The following is a 24,228-nucleotide window of genomic DNA, read 5'->3' as shown; positions in this document are numbered from 1 at the left end:
GATGCACTGTTCCCACCTTACTACATCCCTCGGTCCCTCACATGAATAATTAACACAGAAATTGCGTCGCTATGAAATACTATGTGTTCAATGAGTTCTCCTCCTAAATCGAGTCACGTTTCAATGGAAACGCCAGGATTTAGTTTTAGGATACGGGTAATTCCTTTCCGATGCACTGTTCCCACTTTACTACATCCCTCGCTCCCTCACATGAATAATTAACACAAAAATTGCGACGCTATGAAATGCTATGTGCTCAATGACTTCTCCTCCTAAATCGAGTCACGTTTCAATGGAAACGACAGGATTTAGTTTTGGGATACGAGTAATTCCTTTCCGATGCACTGTTCCCAATTTACTACATCCCTCGCTCCCTCACATGATTAATTAACACAGAAATTGCGACGCTGTGAAATACTATGAGCTCAATGACTTCTCCTCCTAAATCGAGTCACGTTTCAATGGAAACGACAGGATTTAGTTTTGCGATACGAGTAATTCCTTTCCGATGTACTGTTCACACTTTACTACATCCCTCGCTCCCGCACATGAATAATTAACACAGAAATTTCGTCGCTATGAAATACTACGTGCTCAATGACTTCTCCTCCTAAATCGAGTCACGTTTCAATGGAAATGACACGATTTAGTTTTGGGATACGAGTAATTCCTTTCCGATGCACTGTTCCCACTTTACTACATCCCTCGGTCCCTCACATGAATAATTAACACAGAAATTGCGTCGCTATGAAATACTATGTGCTCAATGACTTCTCCTCCTAAATCGAGTCACGTTTCAATGGATACGACAGGATTTAGTTTTCGGATACGAGTAATTCCTTTCCGATGCACTGTTCCCACTTTACTACATCCCTCGCTCCCTCACATGAATAATTAACACAGAAATTGCGTCGCTATGAAATACTATGTGCTCAATGACTTCTCCTCCTAAATCGAGTCTCGTTTCAATGGAAACGACAGGATTTAGTTTTGGGATACGAGTAATTGCTTTCCGATGCACTGTTCCCACTTTACTACATCCCTCGCTCCCTCACATGAATAATTAACACAGAAATTGCGTCGCTATGAAATACTATGTGTTCAATGACTTCTCCTCCTAAATCGAGTCACGTATCAATGGAAACGACAGGATTTAGTTTTGGGATACGAGTAATTCCTTTCCGATGCACTGTTCCCACTTTACTACATCCCTCCCTCCCTCACATGAATAATTAACACTTAAATGGCGACGCTACGAAATACTATGGGTTCTATGACTTCTCCTTCTAAATCTTGTAACGTTTCTATGGATACGACAGGATTGAGTTTTGGGACATGAGTATCTCCTTTCCGATGCACTGTTCCCACTTTACTACATCCCTCGCTCCCTCACATGAATAATTAACACAGAAATTGCGACGCTGTGAAATACTATGAGCTCAATGACTTCTCCTCCTAAATCGAGTCACGTTTCAATGGAAACGACAGGATTTAGTTTTGCGATACGAGTAATTCCTTTCCGATGTACTGTTCACACTTTACTACATCCCTCGCTCCCTCACATGAATAATTAACACAGAAATTTCGTCGCTATGAAATACTACGTGCTCAATGACTTCTCCTCCTAAATCGAGTCACGTTTCAATGGAAACGACAGGATTTAGTTTTGGGATACGAGTAATTCCTTTCCGATGCACTGTTCCCACTTTACTACATCCCTCGCTCCCTCACATGATTAATTAACACAGAAATTGCGACGCTGTGAAATACTATGAGCTCAATGACTTCTCCTCCTAAATCGAGTCACGTTTCAATGGAAACGACAGGATTTAGTTTTGCGATACGAGTAATTCCTTTCCGATGTACTGTTCACACTTTACTACATCCGTCGCTCCCTCACATGAATAATTAACACAGAAATTGCGTCGCTATGAAATACTACGTGCTCAATGACTTCTCCTCCTAAATCGAGTCACGTTTCAATGGAAATGACACGATTTAGTTTTGGGATACGAGTAATTCCTTTCCGATGCACTGTTCCCACTTTACTACATCCCTCGGTCCCTCACATGAATAATTAACACAGAAATTGCGTCGCTATGAAATACTATGTGCTCAATGACTTCTCCTCCTAAATCGAGTCACGTTTCAATGGATACGACAGGATTTAGTTTTCGGATACGAGTAATTCCTTTCCGATGCACTGTTCCCACTTTACTACATACCTCGCTCCCTCACATGAATAATTAACACACAAATGGCGACGCTACGAAATACTATGTGCTCAATGACTTCTCCTCCTAAATCGAGTCACGTTTCAATGGAAACGACAGGATTTAGTTTTGGGATACGAGTAATTCCTTTCCGATGCACAGTTCCCACTTTACTACATCCCTCGCTCCCTCACAGGAATAAATAACACAGAAATTGCGTCTCTATGAAATACTATGTGCTCAATGACTTCTCCACCTAAATCGAGTCACGTTTCAATGGAAACGACAGGATTTAGTTTTGGGATACGAGTAATTCCTTTCCGATGCACTGTTCCCACTTTACTACATCCCTCGCTCCCTCACATGACTAATTAACACAGAAATTGCGACGCTATGAAATACTATGTGCTCAATGACTTCTCCTCCTAAATCGGGTCACGTTTCAATGGAAACGACAGGATTTAGTTTTGGGATACGAGTAATTCCTTTCCGATGCACTGTTCCCACTTTACTACATCCCTCGCTCCCTCACATGAATAATTAACACAAAAATTGCGTCGCTACGAAATACGATGTGCTCAATGACTTCTCCTCCTAAATCGAGTCACGGTTCAATGGAAACGTTAGGATTCAGTTTTGGGATACGAGTAATTCCCTTCCGATGCACTGTTCCCACCTTACTACATCCCTCGGTCCCTCACATGAATAATTAACACAGAAATTGCGTCGCTATGAAATACTATGTGTTCAATGAGTTCTCCTCCTAAATCGAGTCACGTTTCAATGGAAACGCCAGGATTTAGTTTTAGGATACGGGTAATTCCTTTCCGATGCACTGTTCCCACTTTACTACATCCCTCGCTCCCTCACATGAATAATTAACACAAAAATTGCGACGCTATGAAATGCTATGTGCTCAATGACTTCTCCTCCTAAATCGAGTCACGTTTCAATGGAAACGACAGGATTTAGTTTTGGGATACGAGTAATTCCTTTCCGATGCACTGTTCCCAATTTACTACATCCCTCGCTCCCTCACATGATTAATTAACACAGAAATTGCGACGCTGTGAAATACTATGAGCTCAATGACTTCTCCTCCTAAATCGAGTCACGTTTCAATGGAAACGACAGGATTTAGTTTTGCGATACGAGTAATTCCTTTCCGATGTACTGTTCACACTTTACTACATCCCTCGCTCCCGCACATGAATAATTAACACAGAAATTTCGTCGCTATGAAATACTACGTGCTCAATGACTTCTCCTCCTAAATCGAGTCACGTTTCAATGGAAATGACACGATTTAGTTTTGGGATACGAGTAATTCCTTTCCGATGCACTGTTCCCACTTTACTACATCCCTCGGTCCCTCACATGAATAATTAACACAGAAATTGCGTCGCTATGAAATACTATGTGCTCAATGACTTCTCCTCCTAAATCGAGTCACGTTGCAATGGATACGACAGGATTTAGTTTTCGGATACGAGTAATTCCTTTCCGATGCACTGTTCCCACTTTACTACATCCCTCGCTCCCTCACATGAATAATTAACACAGAAATTGCGTCGCTATGAAATACTATGTGCTCAATGACTTCTCCTCCTAAATCGAGTCTCGTTTCAATGGAAACGACAGGATTTAGTTTTGGGATACGAGTAATTGCTTTCCGATGCACTGTTCCCACTTTACTACATCCCTCGCTCCCTCACATGACTAATTAACACAGAAATTGCGACGCTATGAAATACTATGTGCTCAATGACTTCTCCTCCTAAATCGGGTCACGTTTCAATGGAAACGACAGGATTTAGTTTTGGGATACGAGTAATTCCTTTCCGATGCACTGTTCCCACTTTACTACATCCCTCGCTCCCTCACATGAATAATTAACACAAAAATTGCGTCGCTACGAAATACGATGTGCTCAATGACTTCTCCTCCTAAATCGAGTCACGGTTCAATGGAAACGTTAGGATTCAGTTTTGGGATACGAGTAATTCCCTTCCGATGCACTGTTCCCACCTTACTACATCCCTCGGTCCCTCACATGAATAATTAACACAGAAATTGCGTCGCTATGAAATACTATGTGTTCAATGAGTTCTCCTCCTAAATCGAGTCACGTTTCAATGGAAACGCCAGGATTTAGTTTTAGGATACGGGTAATTCCTTTCCGATGCACTGTTCCCACTTTACTACATCCCTCGCTCCCTCACATGAATAATTAACACAAAAATTGCGACGCTATGAAATGCTATGTGCTCAATGACTTCTCCTCCTAAATCGAGTCACGTTTCAATGGAAACGACAGGATTTAGTTTTGGGATACGAGTAATTCCTTTCCGATGCACTGTTCCCAATTTACTACATCCCTCGCTCCCTCACATGATTAATTAACACAGAAATTGCGACGCTGTGAAATACTATGAGCTCAATGACTTCTCCTCCTAAATCGAGTCACGTTTCAATGGAAACGACAGGATTTAGTTTTGCGATACGAGTAATTCCTTTCCGATGTACTGTTCACACTTTACTACATCCCTCGCTCCCGCACATGAATAATTAACACAGAAATTTCGTCGCTATGAAATACTACGTGCTCAATGACTTCTCCTCCTAAATCGAGTCACGTTTCAATGGAAATGACACGATTTAGTTTTGGGATACGAGTAATTCCTTTCCGATGCACTGTTCCCACTTTACTACATCCCTCGGTCCCTCACATGAATAATTAACACAGAAATTGCGTCGCTATGAAATACTATGTGCTCAATGACTTCTCCTCCTAAATCGAGTCACGTTTCAATGGATACGACAGGATTTAGTTTTCGGATACGAGTAATTCCTTTCCGATGCACTGTTCCCACTTTACTACATCCCTCGCTCCCTCACATGAATAATTAACACAGAAATTGCGTCGCTATGAAATACTATGTGCTCAATGACTTCTCCTCCTAAATCGAGTCTCGTTTCAATGGAAACGACAGGATTTAGTTTTGGGATACGAGTAATTGCTTTCCGATGCACTGTTCCCACTTTACTACATCCCTCGCTCCCTCACATGAATAATTAACACAGAAATTGCGTCGCTATGAAATACTATGTGTTCAATGACTTCTCCTCCTAAATCGAGTCACGTATCAATGGAAACGACAGGATTTAGTTTTGGGATACGAGTAATTCCTTTCCGATGCACTGTTCCCACTTTACTACATCCCTCCCTCCCTCACATGAATAATTAACACTTAAATGGCGACGCTACGAAATACTATGGGTTCTATGACTTCTCCTTCTAAATCTTGTAACGTTTCTATGGATACGACAGGATTGAGTTTTGGGACATGAGTATCTCCTTTCCGATGCACTGTTCCCACTTTACTACATCCCTCGCTCCCTCACATGAATAATTAACACAGAAATTGCGACGCTGTGAAATACTATGAGCTCAATGACTTCTCCTCCTAAATCGAGTCACGTTTCAATGGAAACGACAGGATTTAGTTTTGCGATACGAGTAATTCCTTTCCGATGTACTGTTCACACTTTACTACATCCCTCGCTCCCTCACATGAATAATTAACACAGAAATTTCGTCGCTATGAAATACTACGTGCTCAATGACTTCTCCTCCTAAATCGAGTCACGTTTCAATGGAAACGACAGGATTTAGTTTTGGGATACGAGTAATTCCTTTCCGATGCACTGTTCCCACTTTACTACATCCCTCGCTCCCTCACATGATTAATTAACACAGAAATTGCGACGCTGTGAAATACTATGAGCTCAATGACTTCTCCTCCTAAATCGAGTCACGTTTCAATGGAAACGACAGGATTTAGTTTTGCGATACGAGTAATTCCTTTCCGATGTACTGTTCACACTTTACTACATCCGTCGCTCCCTCACATGAATAATTAACACAGAAATTGCGTCGCTATGAAATACTACGTGCTCAATGACTTCTCCTCCTAAATCGAGTCACGTTTCAATGGAAATGACACGATTTAGTTTTGGGATACGAGTAATTCCTTTCCGATGCACTGTTCCCACTTTACTACATCCCTCGGTCCCTCACATGAATAATTAACACAGAAATTGCGTCGCTATGAAATACTATGTGCTCAATGACTTCTCCTCCTAAATCGAGTCACGTTTCAATGGATACGACAGGATTTAGTTTTCGGATACGAGTAATTCCTTTCCGATGCACTGTTCCCACTTTACTACATCCCTCGCTCCCTCACATGAATAATTAACACAGAAATTGCGTCGCTATGAAATACTATGTGCTCAATGACTTCTCCTCCTAAATCGAGTCTCGTTTCAATGGAAACGACAGGATTTAGTTTTGGGATACGAGTAATTGCTTTCCGATGCACTGTTCCCACTTTACTACATCCCTCGCTCCCTCACATGAATAATTAACACAGAAATTGCGTCGCTATGAAATACTATGTGTTCAATGACTTCTCCTCCTAAATCGAGTCACGTATCAATGGAAACGACAGGATTTAGTTTTGGGATACGAGTAATTCCTTTCCGATGCACTGTTCCCACTTTACTACATCCCTCCCTCCCTCACATGAATAATTAACACTTAAATGGCGACGCTACGAAATACTATGGGTTCTATGACTTCTCCTTCTAAATCTTGTAACGTTTCTATGGATACGACAGGATTGAGTTTTGGGACATGAGTATCTCCTTTCCGATGCACTGTTCCCACTTTACTACATCCCTCGCTCCCTCACATGAATAATTAACACAGAAATTGCGTCGATATGAAATACTATGTGCTCAATGACTTCTCCTCCTAAATCGAGTCACGTTTCAATGGAAACGCCAGGATTTAGTTTTGGGATACGTGTATCTCCTTTCCGATGCACTGTTCCCACTTTACTACATCCCTCGCTCCCTCACATGAATCATTAACACAGAAATTGCGTCGCTATGAAATACTATATGCTCAATGACTTCTCCTCCTAAATCGAGTCACGTTTCAATGGAAACGCCAGGATTTAGTTTTGGGATACGAGTATCTCCTTTCCGATGCACTGTTCCCACTTTACTACATCCCTCGCTCCCTCACATGAATCATTAACACAGAAATTGCGTCACTATGAAATACTATGTGCTCAATGACTTCTCCTCCTAAATCGAGTCACGTTTCAATGGAAACGACAGGATTTAGTTTTGGGGTACGAGTAACTCCTTTCCGATGCACTATTCATTCTTTACCTCAGCGCTCGCTCCCTCACATTGACGAATTAACACAGATATTGCGTCGCTATGAAATACTATGGGTTCTATGACTTCTCCTTCTAAATCGTGTAACGTTTCTATGGAAACGACAGGATTGACTTTTGGGACACGAGTATCTCCTTTCCGATGCACTGTTCCCACTTTACTACATCCCTCACTCCCTCACATGCATAATTAACACAGAAATGGCGTCGCTATGTAATACTCTGTGCTCAATGACTTCTCCTCAAAAATCGAGTCACGTTTCAATGGAAACGACAGGATTTAGTTTCAGGATACGAGTAACTCCTTTCCGATGCACTATTCATTCTTTACCTCAACGCTCCCTGCCTCACATTGACGAATTAACACAGAAATTGCGTCGCTATTAAATATTATGGTTTCTATGACTTCTCCTCCTAAATCGAGACACGTTTCAATGGAAACGACAGGATTTAGTTTTGGGATACGAGTAATTCCTTTCCGATGCACTGTTCCCACTTTACTACATCCCTCGCTCCCTCACATGAATAATTAACACAGAAATTGCGTCGCTATGAAATACTATATGCTCAATGACTTCTCCTCCAAAATCGAGTCACGTTTCAATGGAAACGACAGGATTTAGTTTTGGGATACGAGTAATTCCTTTCCGATGCACTGTTCCCACTTTACTACATCCCTCGCTCCCTCACATGAATAATTAACACAGAAATTGCGTCGCTATGAAATAGTATGTGCTCAATGACTTCTCCTCCAAAATCGAGTCACGTTTCAATGGAAACGACAGGATTTAGTTTTGGGATACGAGTAATTCCTTTCCGATGCACTGTTCCCACTTTACTACATCCCTCGCTCCCTCACATGAATAATTAACACAGAAATTGCGACGCTATGAAATACTATGTGCTCAATGACTTCTCCTCCTAAATCGAGTCACGTGTCAATGGAAACGACAGGATTTAGTTTTGGGATACGAGTAATTCCTTTCCGATGCACTGTTCCCACTTTACTACATACCTCGCTCCCTCACATGAATAATTAACACAGAAATGGCGACGCTACGAAATACTATGTGCTCAATGACTTCTCCTCCTAAATCGAGTCACGTTTCTATGGAAACGACAGGATTTAGTTTTGGGATACGAGTAATTCCTTTCTGATGCACTGTTCCCACTTTACTACATCCCTCGCTCCCTCACATGAATAAATAACACAGAAATTGCGTCGCTATGAAATACTATGTGCTCAATGACTTCTCCTCCTAAATCGAGTCATGTTTCAATGGAAACGACAGGATTTAGTTTTGGGATACGAGTAATTCCTTTCCGATGCACTGTTCCCACTTTACTACATCCCTCGCTCCCTCACATGACTAATTAACACAGAAATTGCGACGCTATGAAATACTATGTGCTCAATGACTTCTTCTCCTAAATCGGGTCACGTTTCAATGGAAACGACAGGATTTAGTTTTGGGATACGAGTAATTCCTTTCCGATGCACTGTTCCCACTTTACTACATCCCTCGCTCCCTCACATGAATAGTTAACACAAAAATTGCGTCGCTATGAAGTACTATGTGCTCAATGACTTCTCCTCCTAAATCGAGTCACGTTTCAATGGAAACGTTAGGATTTTCTTTTGGGATACGAGTAATTCCCTTCCGATGCACTGTTCCCACCTTACTACATCCCTCGGTCCCTCACATGAATAATTAACACAGAAATTGCGTCGCTATGAAATACTATGTGTTCAATGAGTTCTCCTCCTAAATCGAGTCACGTTTCAATGGAAACGCCAGGATTTAGTTTTAGGATACGGGTAATTCCTTTCCGATGCACTGATCCCACTTTACTACATCCCTCGCTCCCTCACATGAATAATTAACACAGAAATTGCGACGCTATTAAATGCTATGTGCTCAATGACTTCTCCTCCTAAATCGAGTTACGTTTCAATGGAAACGACAGGATTTAGTTTTGGGATACGAGTAATTCCTTTCCGATGCACTGTTCCCACTTTACTACATCCCTCGCTCCCTCACATGAATAATTAACACAGAAATTGCGACGCTGTGAAATACTATGAGCTCAATGACTTCTCCTCCTAAATCGAGTCACGTTTCAATGGAAACGACAGGATTTAGTTTTGGGATACGAGTAATTCCTTTCCGATGTACTGTTCACACTTTACTACATCCCTCGCTCCCTCACATGAATAATTAACACAGAAATTTCGTCGCTATGAAATACTACGTGCTCAATGACTTCTCCTCCTAAATCGAGTCACGTTTCAATGGAAATGACACGATTTAGTTTTGGGATACGAGTAATTCCTTTCCGATGCACTGTTCCCACTTTACTACATCCCTCGGTCCCTCACATGAATAATTAACACAGAAATTGCGTCGCTATGAAATACTATGTGCTCAATGACTTCTCCTCCTAAATCGAGTCACGTTTCAATGGAAACGACAGGATTTAGTTTTGGGATACGAGTAATTCCTTTCCGATGCACTGTTCCCACTTTACTACATCCCTCGCTCCCTCACATGAATAATTAACACAGAAATTGCGTCGCTATGAAATACTATGTGCTCAATGACTTCTGCTCCTAAATCAAGTCTCGTTTCAATGGAAACGACAGGATTTAGTTTTGGGATACGAGTAATTCCTTTCCGATGCACTGTTCCCACTTTACTACATCCCTCGCTCCCTCACATGAATAATTAACACAGAAATTGCGTCGCTATGAAATACTATGTGCTCAATGACTTCTCCTCCTAAATCGAGTCACGTATCAATGGAAACGACATGATTTAGTTTTGGGATACGAGTAATTCCTTTCCGATGCACTGTTCCCACTTTACAACATCCCTCGCTCCCTCACATGAATAATTAACACAGAAATGGCGACGCTACGAAATACTATGTGCTCAATGACTTCTCCTCCTAAATCGAGTCGCGTTTCAATGGAAACGACAGGATTTAGTTTTGGGATACGAGTAATTCCTTTCCGATGCACTGTTCCTACTTTACTACATCCCTCGCTCCCTCACATGAATAAATAACACAGATATTGCGTCGCTATGAAATACTATGTGCTCAATGACTTCTCCTCCTAAATCGAGTCACGTTTCAATGGAAACGACAGGATTTAGTTTTCGGATACGAGTAATTCCTTTCCGATGCACTGTTCCCACTTTACTGCATCCCTCGCTCCCTCACATGAATAATTAACACAAAAATTGCGTCGCTATGAAATACTATGTGCTCAATGACTTCTCCTCCTAAATCGAGTCACGTTTCAATGGAAACGACAGGATTGACTTTTGGGACACGAGTATCTCCTTTCTGATGCACTGTTCCCACTTTACTACATCCCTCGCTCCCTCACATGAATAATTAACACAGAAATTGCGACGCTATGAAATACTATGTGCTCAATGACTTCTCCTCCAAAATCGAGTCACGTTTCAATGGAAACGACAGGATTTAGTTTTGGGATACGAGTAACTCCTTTCCGATGCACTATTCATTCTTTACCTCAACGCTCGCTCCCTCACATTGACGAATTGACATAGAAATTGCGTCGCTATTAAATATTACGGGTTCTATGACTTCTCCTCCTAAATCGAGTCACGTTTCAATGGAAACGACAGGATTTAGTTTTGGGATACGAGTAATTCCTTTCCGATGCACTGTTCGCACTTTACTACATCCGTCGCTCCCTCACATGAATAATTAACACAGAAATTGCGTCGCTATGAAATACTATGTGCTCAATGACTTCTCCTCCAAAATCGAGTCACGTTTCAATGGAAACGACAGGATTTAGTTTTGGGATACGAGTAATTCCTTTCCGATGCACTGTTCCCACTTTACTACATCCCGCGCTCCCTCACATGAATAATTAACACAGAAATTGCGTCGCTATGAAATACTATGTGCTCAATGACTTCTCCTCCTAAATCGAGTCACGTTTGAACGGAAACGACAGGATTTAGTTTTGGGATACGAGTAACTCCTTTCCGATGCACTATTCATTCTTTACCTCAACGCTCGCTCCCTCACATTGACGAATTAACACAGAAATTGCGTCGCTATGAAATACTATGGGTTCTATGAATTCTCCTTAAATAGTGTAACGTTTCTATGGAAACGACAGGATTGAGTTTTTGGGATACGAGTAATTCCTTTCCGATGCACTGTTCCCACTTTACTACATCCCTCGCTCCCTCACATGAATAATTAACACAGAAATTGCGACGCTATGAAATACTATGTGCTCAATGGCTTCTCCTCCTAAATCGAGTCACGTTTCAATGGAAACGACAGGATTTAGTTTTGGGATACGAGTAATTCCTTTCCGATGCACTGTTCCCACTTTACTACATCCCTCGCTCCCTCCCATGAATAATTAACACAGAAATTGCGTCGCTATGAAATACTATGTGCTCAATGACTTCTCCTCCTAAATCGAGTCACGTTTCAATGGAAACGACAGGATTTAGTTTTTGGATACGAGTAATTCCTTTCCGATGCACTGTTCACACTTTACTACATCCCTCGCTCCCTCACATGAATAATTAACACAGAAATTGCGTCGCTATGAAATACTATGTGCTCAATGACTTTTCCTCCTAAATCGAGTCACGTTTCAATGGAAACGACAGGATTTAGTTTTGGGATACGAGTAATTCCTTTCCGATCCACTGTTCCCACTTTACTACATCCCTCGCTCCCTCACATGAATAATTAACACAGAAATTGCGTCGCTATGAAATACTATGTGCTCAATGACTTCTCCTCCTAAATCGAGTCACGTTTCAATGGAAACGATAGGATTTAGTTTTGGGATACGAGTAATTCCTTTCCGATGCACTGTTCCCACTTTACTACATTCCTGGCTCCCTCACATGAATAATTAACACAGAAATTGCGACGCTATGAAATACTATGTGCTCAATGACTTCTCCTCCTAAATCGAGTCACGTTTCAATGGAAACGACAGGTTTTAGTTTTGGGATACGAGTAACACCTTTCCGATGCACTGTTCCCACTTTACTACATCCCTCGCTCCCTCAGATGAATAATTAACACAGAAATTGCGTCGCTATGAAATACTATGTGCTCAATGACTTCTCCTCCTAAATCGAGTCACGTTTCAATGGAATCGACAGGATTTAGCTTTGGGATACGAGTAATTCCTTTCCGATGCACTGTTCCCACTTTACTACATCCCTCGCTCCCTCACATGAACAATTAACACAGAAATTGCGTCTCTATGAAATACTATGTGTTCAATGAGTTCTCCTCCTAAATCGAGTCACGTTTCAATGGAATCGCCAGGATTTAGTTTTGGGATACGAGTAATTCCTTTCCGATGCACTGTTCCCACTTTACTACATCCCTCGCTCCCTCACATGAATAATAAACACAGAAATTGCGTCGCTATGAAATGCTATGTGCTCAATGACTTCTCCTCCTAAATCGAGTCACGTTTTAATGGAAACGACAGGATTTACTTTTGGGATACGAGTAATTCCTTTCCGATGTACTGTTCCCACTTTACTACATCCCTCGCTCCCTCACATGAATAATTAACACAAAAATTTCGTCGCTATGAAATACTATGTGCTCAATGACTTCTCCTCCTAATTCGAGTCACGTTTCAATGGAAACGACAGGATTTAGTTTTGGGATACGAGTAATTCCTTTCCGATGCACTGTTCCCACTTTACTACATCCCTCGCTCCCTCACATGAATAATTAACACAGAAATTGCGTCGCTATGAAATACTATGTGCTCAATGACTTCTCCTCCTAAATCGAGTCACGTTTGAACGGAAACGACAGGATTTAGATTTGGGATACGAGTAACTCCTTTCCGATGCACTATTCATTCTTTAACTCAACGCTCGCTCCCTCACATTGACGAATTACAACAGAAATTGCGTCGCTATGAAATACTATGGGTTCTATGACTTCTCCTTAAATCGTGTAACGTTTCTATGGAAACGACAGGATTGAGTTTTTGGGATACGAGTAATTCCTTTCCGATGCACTGTTCCCACTTTTCTACATCCCTCGCTCCCTCACATGAACAATTAACACAGAAATTGCGACGCTATGAAATACTATGTGCTCAATGACTTCTCCTCCTAAATCGAGTCACGTTTCAGTGGAAACGACAGGATTTAGTTTTGGGATACGAGTAATTCCTTTCTGATGCACTGTTCCCACTTTACTACATCCCTCGCTCCCTCAAATGAATAATTAACACAGAAATTGCGTCGCTATGAAATACTATGTGCTCAATGACTTCTCCTCCTAAATCGAGTCACGTTTCAATGGAATCGACAGGATTTGGCTTTGGGATACGAGTAATTCCTTTCCGATGGACTGTTCCCACTTTACTACATCCCTCGCTCCCTCACATGAATAATTAACACAGAAATTGCGTCGCTATGAAATACTATGTGTTCAATGAGTTCTCCTCCTAAATCGAGTCACGTTTCAATGGAATCGACAGGATTTAGTTTTGGGATACGAGTAATTCCTTTCCGATGCACTGTTCCCACTTTACTACATCCCTCGCTCCCTCACATGACTAATAAACACAGAAATTGCGTCGCTATGAAATGCTATGTGCTCAATGACTTCTCCTCCTAAATCGAGTCACGTTTTAATGGAAACGACAGGATTTAGTTTTGGGATACGAGTAATTCCTTTCCGATGTACTGTTCCCACTTTACTACATCCCTCGCTCCCTCACATGAATAATTAACACAAAAATTTCGTCGCTATGAAATACTACGTGCTCAATGACTTCTCCTCCTTAATCGAGTCACGTTTCAATGGAAACGACAGGATTTAGTTTTGGGATACGAGTAATTCCTTTCCGATGCACTGTTCCCACTTTACTACATCCCTCGCTCCCTCACATGAATAATTAACACAGAAATTGCGTCGCTATGAAATACTATGTGCTCAATGACTTCTCCTCCTAAATCGAGTCACGTTTGAACGGAAACGAAAGGATTTAGTTTTGGGATACGAGTAACTCCTTTCCGATGCACTATTCATTCTTTACCTCAACGCTCGCTCCCTCACATTGACGAATTAACACAGAAATTGCGACGCTATGAAATACTATGGGTTCTATGACTTCTCCTTAAATAGTGTAACGTTTCTATGGAAACGACAGGATTGAGTTTTTGGGATACGAGTAATTCCTTTCCGATGCACTGTTCCCACTTTACTACATCCCTCGCTCCCTCACATGAATAATTAACACAGAAATTGCGACGCTATGAAATACTATGTGCTCAATGGCTTCTCCTCCTAAATCGAGTCACGTTTCAATGGAAACGACAGGATTTAGTTTTGGGATACGAGTGATTCCTTTCCGATGCACTGTTCCCACTTTACTACATCCCTCGCTCCCTCACATGAATAATTAACACAGAAATTGCGTCGCTATGAAATACTATGTGCTCAATAACATCTCCTCCTAAATCGAGTCACGTTTCAATGGAAACGACAGGATTTAGTTTTTGGATACGAGTAATCCCTTTCCGATGCACTGTTCACACTTTACTACATCCCTCGCTCCCTCACATGAATAATTAACACAGAAATTGAGTCGCTATGAAATACTACGTGCTCAATGACTTCTCCTCCTAAATCGAGTCACGTTTCAATGGAAACGACAGGATTTAGTTTTGGGATACGAGTAATTCCTTTCCGATCCACTGTCCCCACTTTACTACATCCCTCGCTCCCTCACATGAATAATTAACACAGAAATTGCGTCGCTATGAAATACTATGTGCTCAATGACTTCTCCTCCTAAATCGAGTCACGTTTCAATGGAAACGACAGGATTTAGTTTTGGGATACGAGTAATTCCTTTCCGATGCACTGTTCCCACTTTACTACATTCCTGGCTCCCTCACATGAATAATTAACACAGAAATTGCGACGCTATGAAATACTATGTGCTCAATGACTTCTCCTCCTAAATCGAGTCACGTTTCAATGGAAACGACAGGTATTAGTTTTGGGATACGAGTAACACCTTTCCGATGCACTGTTCCCACTTTACTACATCCCTCGCTCCCTCACATGAATAATTAACACAGAAATTGCGTCGCTATGAAATACTATGTGCTCAATGACTTCTCCTCCTAAATCGAGTCACGTTTTAAATGGAATCGACAGGATTTAGTTTTGGGATACGAGTAATTCCTTTCCGATGCACTGTTCCCACTTTACTACATCCCTCGCTCCCTCACATGAATAATTAACACAGAAATTGCGTCTCTATGAAATACTATGTGTTCAATGAGTTCTCCTCCTAAATCGAGTCACGTTTCAATGGAATCGCCAGGATTTAGTTTTGGGATACGAGTAATTCCTTTCCGATGCACTGTTCCCACTTTACTACATCCCTCGCTCCCTCACATGAATAATAAACACAGAAATTGCGTCGCTATGAAATGCTATGTGCTCAATGACTTCTCCTCCTAAATCGAGTCACGTTTTAATGGAAACGACAGGATTTAGTTTTGGGATACGAGTAATTCCTTTCCGATGTACTGTTCCCACTTTACTACATCCCTCGCTCCCTCACATGAATAATTAACACAAAAATTTCGTCGCTATGAAATACTACGTGCTCAATGACTTCTCCTCCTAATTCGAGTCACGTTTCAATGGAAACGACAGGATTTAGTTTTATGATACGAGTAATTCCTTTCCGATGCACTGTTCCCACTTTACTACATCCCTCGCTCCCTCACATGAATAATTAACACAGAAATTGCGTCGCTATGAAATACTATGTGCTCAATGACTTCTCCTCCTAAATCGAGTCACGTTTGAACGGAAACGACAGGATTTAGTTTTGGGATACGAGTAACTCCTTTCCGATGCACTATTCATTCTTTAACTCAACGCTCGCTCCCTCACATTGACGAATTACAACAGAAATGGCGTCGCTATGAAATACTATGGGTTCTATGACTTCTCCTTAAATCGTGTAACGTTTCTATGGAAACGACAGGATTGAGTTTTTGGGATACGAGTAATTCCTTTCCGATGCACTGTTCCCACTTTTCTACATCACTCGCTCCCTCACATGAACAATTAACACAGAAATTGCGACGCTATGAAATACTATGTGCTCAATGGCTTCTCCTCCTAAATCGAGTCACGTTTCAATGGAAACGACAGGATTTAGTTTTGGGATACGAGTAATTCCTTTCCGATGCACTGTTCCCACTTTACTACATCCCTCGCTCCCTCACATGAATAATTAACACAGAAATTGCGTCGCTATGAAATACTATGTGCTCAATGACTTCTCCTCCTAAAACGAGTCACGTTTCAATGGAAGCGACAGGATTTAGTTTTTGGATACGAGTAATTCCTTTCCGATGCACTGTTCCCACTTTACTACATCCCTCGCTCCCTCACATGAATAATTAACACAGAAATTGCGTCGCTATGAAATACTATGTGCTCAATGACTTCTTCTCCTAAATCGAGTCACGTTTCAATGGAATCGACAGGATTTAGTTTTGGGATACGAGTAATTCCTTTCCGATGCACTGTTCCCACTTTACTACATCCCTCGCTCCTTCACATGTATAATTAACACAGAAATTGCGTCGCTATGAAATACTATGTGCTCAATGACTTCTCCCTCTAAATCGAGTCACGTTTCTATGGAAACGACAAGATTTAGTTTTGGGACACGAGTATCTCCTTTCCGATGCACTGTTCCCACTTTACTACATGCCTCGCTCCCTCACATGATTAATTAACACAGAAATTGCGTCGCTATGAAATACTATGTGCTCAATGACTTCTCCTCCTAAATCGAGTCACGTTTCAATGGAAACGACAGGATTTAGTTTTGGGATACGAGTAATTCCTTTCCGATGCATTGTTCCCACTTTACTACATCCCTCGCTCCCTCACATGATTAATTAACACAGAAATTGCGTCGCTATGAAATACTATGTGCTCAATGACTTCTCCTCCTAAATCGAGTCACGTTTCAGTGGAAACGACAGGATTTAGTTTTCGGATACGAGTAACTCCATTCCGATGCACTATTCATTCTTTACCGCAACGCTCGCTCCCTCACATTGACGAATTAACACAGAAATTGCGTCGCTATGAAATACTATGGGTTCTATGACTTCTCCTTCTAAATCGTGTAACGTTTCTATGGAAACGACAGGATTTAGTTTTGGGATACGAGTAACTCCTTTCCGATGCACTATTCAATCTTTACCTCAACGCTCGCTCCCTCACATGAATAATTAACACAGAAATTGCGTCGCTATGAAATTCTACGTACTCAATGACTTCTCCTCCTAAATCGAGTCACGTTTCAATGGAAACGACAGGATTTAGTTTTGGGATACGAGTAATTCCTTTCCGATGCACTGTTCCCACTTTACTACATCCCTCGCTCCCTCACATGAATAATTGACACAGAAATTGCGTCGCTGTGAAGTACTATGTGCTCAATGACTTCTCGTCCTAAATCGAGTCACGTTTCAATGGAAACGACAGGATTTAGTTTTGGGATACGAGTAATTCCTTTCCGATGCACTGTTCCCACTTTACTACATCCCTCGCTCCCTCACATGAATGATTAACACAGAAATTGCGTCGCTATGAAATACTATGTGCTCAATGACTTCTCCTCCTAAATCGAGTCACATTTCAATGAAAACGACAGGATTTAGTTATGGGATACGAGTAACTACTTTCCGATGCACTGTTCCCACTTTACTACATCCCTCGCTCCCTCACATGAATAATTTACACAGAAATTGCGTCGCTATGAAATACTATGTGCTCAATGACTTCTCCTCCTAAATCGAGTCACGTTTCAATGGAAACGACAGGATTTAGTTTTGGGATACGGGTAACTCCTTTCCGATGCACTATTCATTCTTTACCTCAACGCTCGCTCCCTCACGTTGACGAATTAACACAGAAATTGCGTCGCTATAGAATACTATGGGTTCTATGACTTCTCCTTCTAAATCGTGTAACGTTTCTATGGAAACGACAGGATTGAGTTTTGGGACACGAGTATCTCCTTTCCGATGCACTGTTCCCACTTTACTACATCCCTCGCTCCCTCACATGAATAATTAACACAGAAATTGCGTCGCTATTAAATACTATGTGCTCAACGACTTCTCCTCCTAAGTCGAGTCACGTTTCAATGGAAACGACAGGATTTAGTTTTGGGATACGAGTAATTCCTTTCCGATGCACTGTTCCCACTTTACTACATTCCTGGCTCCCTCACATGAATAATTAACACAGAAATTGCGACGCTATGAAATACTATGTGCTCAATGACTTCTCCTCCTAAATCGAGTCACGTTTCAATGTAAACGACAGGTTTTAGTTTTGGGATACGAGTAACACCTTTCCGATGCACTGTTCCCACTTTACTACATCCCTCGCTCCCTCACATGAATAATTAACACAGAAATTGCGTCGCTATGAAATACTATGTGCTCAATGACTTCTCCTCCTAAATCGAGTCACGTTTCAATGGAATCGACAGGATTTAGCTTTGGGATACGAGTAATTCCTTTCCGATGCACTGTTCCCACTTTACTACATCCCTCGCTCCCTCACATGAATAATTAACACAGAAATTGCGTCTCTATGAAATACTATGTGTTCAATGAGTTCTCCTCCTAAATCGAGTCACGTTTCAATGGAATCGCCAGGATTTAGTTTTGGGATACGAGTAATTCCTTTCCGATGCACTGTTCCCACTTTACTACATCCCTCGCTCCCTCACATGAATAATAAACACAGAAATTGCGTCGCTATGAAATACTATGTGCTCAATGACTTCTTCTCCTAAATCGAGTCACGTTTGAACGGAAACGACAGGATTTAGTTTTGGGATACGAGTAACTCCTTTCCGATGCACTATTCATTCTTTAACTCAACGCTCGCTCCCTCACATTGACGAATTACAACAGAAATGGCGTCGCTATGAAATACTATGGGTTCTATGACTTCTCCTTAAATCGTGTAACGTTTCTATGGAAACGACAGGATTGAGTTTTTGGGATACGAGTAATTCCTTTCCGATGCACTGTTCCCACTTTTCTACATCACTCGCTCCCTCACATGAACAATTAACACAGAAATTGCGACGCTATGAAATACTATGTGCTCAATGGCTTCTCCTCCTAAATCGAGTTACGTTTCAATGGAAACGACAGGATTTAGTTTTGGGATACGAGTAATTCCTTTCCGATGCACTGTTCCCACTTTACTACATCCCTCGCTCCCTCACATGAATAATTAACACAGAAATTGCGTCGCTATGAAATACTATGTGCTCAATGACTTCTCCTTCTAAAACGAGTCACGTTTCAATGGAAGCGACAGGATTTAGTTTTTGGATACGAGTAATTCCTTTCCGATGCACTGTTCCCACTTTACTACATCCCTCGCTCCCTCACATGAATAATTAACACAGAAATTGCGTCGCTATGAAATACTATGTGCTCAATGACTTCTTCTCCTAAATCGAGTCACGTTTCAATGGAAACGACAGGATTTAGTTTTGGGATACGAGTAATTCCTTTCCGATGCACTGTTCCCACTTTACTACATCCCTCGCTCCTTCACATGTATAATTAACACAGAAATTGCGTCGCTATGAAATACTATGTGCTCAATGACTTCTCCCTCTAAATCGAGTCACGTTTCTATGGAAACGACAAGATTTAGTTTTGGGACACGAGTATCTCCTTTCCGATGCACTGTTCCCACTTTACTACATGCCTCGCTCCCTCACATGATTAATTAACACAGAAATTGCGTCGCTATGAAATACTATGTGCTCAATGACTTCTCCTCCTAAATCGAGTCACGTTTCAATGGAAACGACAGGATTTAGTTTTGGGATACGAGTAATTCCTTTCCGATGCACTGTTCCCACTTTACTACATCCCTCGCTCCCTCACATGATTAATTAACACAGAAATTGCGTCGCTATGAAATACTATGTGCTCAATGACTTCTCCTCCTAAATCGAGTCACGTTTCAGTGGAAACGACAGGATTTAGTTTTCGGATACGAGTAACTCCATTCCGATGCACTATTCATTCTTTACCGCAACGCTCGCTCCCTCACATTGACGAATTAACACAGAAATTGCGTCGCTATGAAATACTATGGGTTCTATGACTTCTCCTTCTAAATCGTGTAACGTTTCTATGGAAACGACAGGATTTAGTTTTGGGATACGAGTAACTCCTTTCCGATGCACTATTCAATCTTTACCTCAACGCTCGCTCCCTCACATGAATAATTAACACAGAAATTGCGTCGCTATGAAATTCTACGTACTCAATGACTTCTCCTCCTAAATCGAGTCACGTTTCAATGGAAACGACAGGATTTAGTTTTGGGATACGAGTAATTCCTTTCCGATGCACTGTTCCCACTTTACTACATCCCTCGCTCCCTCACATGAATAATTGACACAGAAATTGCGTCGCTGTGAAGTACTATGTGCTCAATGACTTCTCCTCCTAAATCGAGTCACGTTTCAATGGAAACGACAGGATTTAGTTTTGGGATACGAGTAATTCCTTTCCGATGCACTGTTCCCACTTTACTACATCCCTCGCTCCCTCACATGAATGATTAACACAGAAATTGCGTCGCTATGAAATACTATGTGCTCAATGACTTCTCCTCCTAAATCGAGTCACATTTCAATGAAAACGACAGGGTTTAGTTTTGGGATACGAGTAACTACTTTCCGATGCACTGTTCCCACTTTACTACATCCCTCGCTCCCTCACATGAATAATTTACACAGAAATTGCGTCGCTATGAAATACTATGTGCTCAATGACTTCTCCTCCTAAATCGAGTCACGTTTCAATGGAAACGACAGGATTTAGTTTTGGGATACGGGTAACTCCTTTCCGATGCACTATTCATTCTTTACCTCAACGCTCGCTCCCTCACGTTGACGAATTAACACAGAAATTGCGTCGGTATAGAATACTATGGGTTCTATGACTTCTCCTTCTAAATCGTGTAACGTTTCTATGGAAACGACAGGATTGAGTTTTGGGACACGAGTATCTCCTTTCCGATGCACTGTTCCCACTTTACTACATCCCTCGCTCCCTCACATGAATAATTAACACAGAAATTGCGTCGCTATTAAATACTATGTGCTCAACGACTTCTCCTCCTAAGTCGAGTCACGTTTCAATGGAAACGACAGGATTTAGTTATGGGATACGAGTAATTCCTTTCCGATCCACTGTTCCCACTTTACTACGTCCCTCGCTCCCTCACATGAATAATTAACACAGAAATTGCGTCGCTATGAAATACTATGTGCTCAATGACTTCTCCTCCTAAATCGAGTCACGTTTCAATGGAAACGACAGGATTTAGTTTTGGGACACGAGTATCTCCTTTCCGATGCACTGTTCCCACTTTACTAGATCCCTCGCTCCCTCACATGAATAATTAACACAGAAATTGCGTCGCTATGAAATACTATGTGCTCAATGACTTCTCCTCCTAAATCGAGTCACGTTTCTATGGAAACGACAGGATTTAGTTTTGGGACACGAGTATCTCCTTTCCGATGCACTGTTCCCACTTTACTACATCCCTCGCTCCCTCACATGAGTAATTAACACAGAAATTGCGTCGCTATGAAATACTATGTGCTCAATGACATCTCCTCCTAAATCGAGTCAAGTTTCAATGGAAGCGACAGGATTTAGTTTTCTGATACGAGTAACTCCTTTCCGATGCACTATTCATTCTTTACCTCAACGCTCGCTCCCTCACATTGACGAATTAACACAGAAATTGCGTCGCTATGAAATACTATGGGTTCTATGACTTTTACTTCTAAATCGTGTAACGTTTCTATGGAAACGACAGGATTGAGTTTTGGGACACGAGTGTCTCCTTTCCGATGCACTGTTCCCACTTTACTACGTCCCTCGCTCCCTCGCATGAATAATTAACACAGAAATTGCGTCGCTATGATATACTATGTGCTCAATGACTTCTCCACCTAAATCGAGTCACGTTTCAATGGAAACGGCAGGATTTAGTTTTGGGATACGAGTAATTCCTTTCCGTTGCACTGTTCCCACTTTACTACATCCCTCGCTCCCTCACATGATTAATTAACACAGAAATTGCGTCGCTATGAAATACTATGTGATCAATGACTTCTCCTCCTAAATCGAGTCACGTTTCAATGGAAACGACAGGATTTAGTTTTCGGATACGAGTAACTCCTCTCCGATGCACTATTCATTCTTTACCTTAACGCTCGCTCCCTCACATTGACGAATTAACACAGAAATTGCGTCGCTATGAAATACTATGGGTTCTATGACTTCTGTTTTTAAATCGTGTAACGTTTCTATGGAAACGACAGGGTTGAGTTTTGGGACACGAGTATCTCCTTTCCGATGCACTGTTCCCACTTTACTACATCCTTCGCTCCCTCACAAGAATAATTAACACAGATATTGCGTCGCTATGAAATACTATGTGCTCAATCACTTCTCCTAAATCGAGTCACGTTTCAATGTAAACGACAGGATTTAGTTTTGGGACACGAGTATCTCCTTTCCGATTCACTGTTCCCACTTTACTACATCCCTCGCTCCCTCACATTAATAATTAACACAGAAATTGCGTCGCTATGAAATACTATGTGCACAATGACTTTTCCTCCGAAATCGAGTCACGTTTCAATGGAAACGACAGGATTTAGTTTTGGGATACGAGTAACTCCTTTCCGATGCACTATTCAATCTTTACCTCAACGCTCGCTCCCTCACATTGACGAATTAACACAGAAATTGCGTCGCTATGCAATACTACGTGCTCAATGACTTCTCCTCCTAAATCGAGTCATGTTTCAATGGAAACGACAGGATTTAGTTTTGGGATACGAGTAATTCCTTTCCGATGCACTGTTCCCACTTTACTACATCCCTCGCTCCCTCACATGAATAATTGACACAGAAATTGCGTCGCTGTGAAGTACTATGTGCTCAATGACTTCTCCTCCTAAATCGAGTCACGTTTCAATGGAAACGACAGGATTTAGTTTTGGGATACGAGTAATTGCTTTCCGATGCATTGTTCCCACTTTACTACATCCCTCGCTCCCTCACATGAAAAATTAACACAGAAATTGCGTCGCTATGAAATACTATGTGCTCAATGACTTCTCCTCCTAAATCGAGTCACATTTCAATGGAAACGTCAGGATTTAGTTTTGGGATACGAGTAACTACTTTCCGATGCACTGTTCCACTTTACTACATCCCTCGCTCCCTCACATGAATAATTAACACAGAAATTGCGTCGCTATGAAATACTATGTGCTCAATGACTTCTCCTCATAAATCGAGTCACGTTTCAATGGAAACGACAGGATTTAGTTTTCGGATACGAGTAATTCCTTTCCGATGCACTGTTCCCACTTTACTACATCCCTCGCTCCCTCACATGAATAATTAACAGAGAAATTGTGTCGCTATCAAATACTATGTGCTCAATGACTTCTCCTCCTAAATCGAGTCACGTTTCTATGGAAACGACAGGATTTAGTTTTGGGATACGGGTAACTCCTTTCCGATGCACTATTCATTCTGTACCTCAACGCTCGCTCCCTCACGTTGACGAATTAA

Source organism: Schistocerca piceifrons, chromosome 5, assembly GCF_021461385.2.
Source record: "Schistocerca piceifrons isolate TAMUIC-IGC-003096 chromosome 5, iqSchPice1.1, whole genome shotgun sequence".
NCBI classification, from domain to species: Eukaryota; Metazoa; Arthropoda; class Insecta; order Orthoptera; family Acrididae; genus Schistocerca; species Schistocerca piceifrons.
The sequence above is the reverse complement of the archived record's forward strand: the minus strand, read 5'-3'. Positions refer to the sequence as shown.